Raw genomic sequence first — 6,141 nt, 5'->3', positions numbered from 1 at the left:
CAACAGGTCAGAGCTGAGATCCAAGCGCCGTGATTTGTACAGACAACATAGATAGACAACAAAAACAACAGCACACAGAAAGACAAGCACAAATGAGTGTCACAAAACCAAGAATAAACAAGACCAAAGTAGCAGAATTGTCACAATCAGACTCAATGTTAAGTTTCCAAACCAAACAGTGAGATCGACTCTGCAGGAAAATGCACATGCACACAGAAATGAAGCTGACTACAGTGAAATGACTGGAGAATATAAGCGAGACACCACTGATGGCACAATAACTCAATGCTTCCCTGGATCTGATATCAGGTCCACTCGTGCATGATGAACAGCACGTTCAGATGCTTCAATGCTGCACCATATGGTCATTAAGTAGAGCAGAGCCAGCAGATCACAACACAAAACAATAAAACACAACACATGACACAACATGACATAACACAACACAGCACAATACAACAAGAACAAGAACTCAACATAACTACCACCCAACGCAACAACAACAACACAACATAACACAATACAACACACCACAACTACAACTTAACACAACAAAACAACATAACTCAACATAACATAACAAAACTACCAAACAAAACAACAAGAACAACATCAACAACAACCAACACAACATAAGACAAGGACAACTACCACTCAACACGACATAACATAACACAACCCAACAACAACAACAAGAACACAACAACACAACATAACATAACAAACATAACATAGCACAACATGACACAACCCAACAATACAACAAGAACAACCCAACACAACACAACTACCACTCAACATAACATAACATGGCACAACTTAACACAACCCAACAACAACATAACAAGAACACAAGAACAACAACCCAACACAACATAATACAACACAACAACATAACATTCATTCATTCATTTTCTCTTCGGCTTACTCTCTATTCATCAGGGGTCACCACAGCGGAATGAACCAACAACTTATCTAGCATATGTTTTAAGCAGCGAATGCCCTTCCAGCAGCAACCCAGTACTGTGAAACACCAATACACACTCATGTACACACACACACTATGGCCAGTTTAGCTTATTCAATTCCACGGCCAATTTAGGGAGAAACCGGAGCACCCAGAGGAAACCCACGCCAACACGGGGAAAACATGCACTCCACACAGAAATGCCAACTGACCCAGCTGAGGCTCGAACCAGTAACCTTCTTGCTGTGAGGTGATTGTACTACCCACTGCGCCACCGTGACGACTAATAACACAACATTAATATAAATAATCAGATGTCCCAATACTTTAATACTCTACGCTACATAACATAACATAACACAACATAACAACATAAAACATAACATATAACAAAACATATAACATAACATATCATAACATAACATAAAACATAACATGACACAACATAACAACATAAAACAACATATAACGTAACATATAACATAACATAACATAACAACATAAAACATAACATTACAACATAAAACATAACATATAACACAACATATAACATAACATCATATAGCATAACATATAACATAACATAACATATCATATAACATAACATATCATAACATAAAACATAACATAACATAACATAACAACATATAACATAAGATATAACATAACATATCATGTAGCATAACATATAACATAAAACATAACATATCATATAACATAACATATCATAACATAACATAAAACATAACATGACACAACATAACAACATAAAACAACATATAACGTAACATATAACATAACATAACAACATAAAACATAACATAACAACATAAAACATGACATATAACACAACATATAACATAACATCATATAGCATAACATATAACATAACATAACATAACATAACATATCATATAACATAACATATCATAACATAAAACATAACATAACATAACAACATATAACAACATATAACATAACATATAACATAACATATCATGTAGCATAACATATAACATAAAACATAACATATCATATAACATAACATATCATAACATAACATAAAACATAACATAACATAACAAAATAAAACATAGCATATAACATATCATATAGCATAACATATAATTTAAAACATAACTTAACATAACAACATAAAACATAACATATAACATAACATATAACATAACATATCATATAGCATAACATATAACATAAAACATAACATATAACATAACATAACAACATAAAACATAACATATAACATAACATATCATATAGCATAACATAACATAACATATCATACAACATAAAATATTATATAACATATCATATCATAACATAACATAAAACATAACATAACATAACATAAAACATAACATAACATAACATAACAACATATAACATAACATATAACATAACATATCATATAACATAACATATCATATCATAACATAACAAAACATAACATAACAACATAAAACATAACATATAACATATAACATAACATATCATATAACATATCATAACATAACATATAACATAACATAACATATAACGTAACATAACAACATAAAACATAACATATAACATAACATATCATATAGCATAACATATAATTTAAAACATAACATAACATGTCATATAACATAACATAACATAGCATAACATAACATAACATAACATAACATAACATAACATAACATAACAACATAAAACATAACATATAACATAACATATAACATAACATATCATAACATAACATAACATAAAACATAACATAACACAACATAACAACATAAAACATAACATATAACATATAACATATCATATAGCATAACATATAACATAAAACATAAAACATATCATATAACATATAACATAAAACATAAAACATAACAAATAACATAACATAACATATCATAACATATAACATCACAAATAACATAACATATAACTAGGCCCACACGGAATCTGCGCGTCAACAACAACAAACAACACAACAACATAACATAACATAACATAACATAACATAACATAACATAACATAACATAACATAACATAACATAGCATAGCATAACATAGCACAACAAAAAATCAATTTGTGGATGTCAAATAGATGTCAAGGTTTTGACATTTTTTATGCATTTTTTGACGCCATGTTTGATGTCAGTTTGATGTTGTTTTGACATCAAAGTATGATTTACATGCATCGTATGGATACTTCATCTTATATTATAATACTTGTGTTGTTATTTCAGTGGTCAAAAAGGCCATAAGTGTGTGGTTGTCAAATAGACGTCAAGGTTTTGACATCAAATCGATTTGGATTTTTGACGCGTTTTGTGACATCATGTAAATTTGATGTCGTTTTGACATCAAGATGCCTGCTGGGTTAAATCATAGACTGGGTTAAATCTGATTAGAGAAAAAATGTGGTGTTTTGTGGAGTGATGGGATATTTTCATGGGTGCTGGAGCTCGATGTGAATCTGTGACTGATGTGATGCGGATGTGTGTGAATTATTACCGACACCAGGACTCCTCTCTACACTCGGCTGCTTCTGAAGATGGCCTGTCCTCTCTGGATGGAGTGTAATTAAAGGACAGTGGATGATTAAAACTCAATAGACCCTGACAGCCGTGCAAGGACAAAACTCCTTCAAGGTGCACACATTCGGATATCTGTCTGTGGAGCTGCACTTCTGATTAGGAGACGTGACTGATATTTATTTTCTCAAGTATGAGCAGGAGAAATGATGTATCATACAATCTATCAAGCATTTAGACTACTCATTAAAAGCCTAATTTAAAATTACGATGTCTATTAATCTTGAGCATATTGGTAATCTTAAAGGGATAGTTCACGCAAAAATTACAATTAGACTATACCTTAACATTAATTCTCCCTCATTATTATTATTATTATTATTGGCATCACGATGGCGCAGTTGGTAGAACAATCGCCTTACAGCAAGAAGGTTGCTGGTTCGAGCCCCAGCTGGGTCAGTTGGCATATCTGTGTGGAGTTTGCATATTCTCCTTGTGTTAGCGTGGGTTTCCTCCTGGTGCTCCGGTTTCCCCCACAGTTCAAACACATGGTATAGGTGAAATGAATAAGCTAAAATTGTCTGTAGTGTATGTGTGAATGCAAGAGTGTGTGGGTGTTTCCCAGTGTTGGGCTGGAACGGCATCTGCTGCATGAAACATATGCTGGATAAGTTGGCGGTTCATTCCACTGTGGTGACCCCAGATTAATAAAGAGACTACGCCGAAAGGAAAATTAATGAATGAATTATTATTATTCATTCATTCATACATTTCTTTTTGGCTTAGTCCTTTATTAATCTGGGGTTGCCACAGCAGAATGAACCGCCAACTTATCCAGCATCTGTTTCACGCAGCGGATGCCCTCACAGCAAGAAGGTCGCTGGTTCGAGCCTCAGCTGGCTTAATTGGCATTTCTGTGTGGAGTTTGCACGTTCTCCTTGTGTTGCCGTGGGTTTCCTCCGGGTGCTCCGGTTTCCCCCACAGTGCACAGTGCCCTTCCACCCGCTCTGTAAAACATATGCTGTATAAGTTGGCGGTTCATTCCGCTGTGGCGAGCCCTGATGAATAAAGGAACTAAGCCAAAATGAATGAATGAATATGTATTCAAGTAATTTCAAAATAAAAGTTCTACTTGCTTTCTTATTTTCTGACAACCAAACAGTGCTTTTTATTTAATAAATAAATAATATACATTTGGTAGATTCAGTTATTCCACATTTGTGTATATAGAATTGACAAAGAAAGTGAACTGAATGTAATCTATAACAAAACAAGCTTTCCTTTTAATAGAGACAGACTCATATGTCCGAAAATAATCTGTTTAAAAGTAACTGAGACATCTTGCTGGATATTATCATTAAATTAATCTATATTATGACGACGCGGTGGTGCAGTAGGTAGTGCTGTCACCTCACAGCAAGAAGGTCGCTGGTTTGAGCCTCGGCTGGGTCAGTTGGCGTTTCTGTGTGGAGTTTGCATGTTCTCTCCGCGTTCGCGTGGGTTTCCTCCGGGTGCTCCGGTTTCCCCCACAGTCCAAAGACATGCGGTACAGGTGAATTGGGTTGGCTAAATTGTCTGTAGTGTATGAGTCAGATTGAGTGTGTATGGATGTTTCCCAGAGATGGGTTGCAGCTAGAAGGGCATCCGCTGCGTGAAACATGCTGGATAAGTTGGCGGTTCATTTCGCTGTGGCGACCCCAGATTAATAAAGGGACTAAGCCAAAAAGAAAATGAATGAATGAATCAACTATACTATTTCCAAATTTTATCAAAATAAATGAAAGAACCTCTCTTTCTTTTTTTTCTTTTAATTAACAATGCTTTAACAATAACAGAAAGGCATTAATACTATTTAAAATCACACAAAAGACTGAGATAACAATCAATTCACATTCACAATCTTTCCATCCTCATTAATAACACAACATATTTAAATAAATAAAATGACAAATAACACAATCCTCTAATGATGAATATAAATTTCTTGCTTTTTGGCTTTTCATCTCTCTTAATGTCTTCAAATATATCACAAATTCTTCTTTAAACACCACTAGTGTTTAAAATCACATTTATGAATCTAAAATTTTAATAACAACAACAAATTATTCATTATGAAAGATATATCCCTGCTGAAAAATCCAGCTTAAACCAGCCTAGGCTGGTTGGCTGTATTTAGCTGGTTAACCAGCCTGGTTTTAGAGGGGTTTTGGCCATTTCCAGGCTGGTTTCCAGCCATTTCCAGCCTGGTTCTAGCTGGTCACGCTGGAAATGACCAGCTAAAACCACCTTGACCAGCCTGGTTTAAGCTGGACACAGCTGGTTTTGGCTGGGCTCCCAGCCTGGCTAGGCTGGTCAAGCTGGATTAGCTGGTCATTTTCCAGCCTGACTAGCTAAGACCAGGCTGGAAATGGCTGAAAACCAGCCTGGAAATGGCCCAAACCCCTCTAAAACCAGGCTGGCCGACCAGCTAAAACCAGCCAACCAGCCCATGCTGGTTTAAGATGTTTTTTTTTTTTTTCAGTATTTTTTTTATCCTTAAGTATTACGACAAACTTGATAATTTCCCATGATCAGATAAGTCTTAAAGACATTTTCTGTTGTTTCCAAATTAATACTTCATCCAA

This window comes from Danio aesculapii, chromosome 8, assembly GCF_903798145.1.
Source record: "Danio aesculapii chromosome 8, fDanAes4.1, whole genome shotgun sequence".
NCBI classification, from domain to species: domain Eukaryota; kingdom Metazoa; phylum Chordata; class Actinopteri; order Cypriniformes; family Danionidae; genus Danio; species Danio aesculapii.
The sequence above is the reverse complement of the archived record's forward strand: the minus strand, read 5'-3'. Positions refer to the sequence as shown.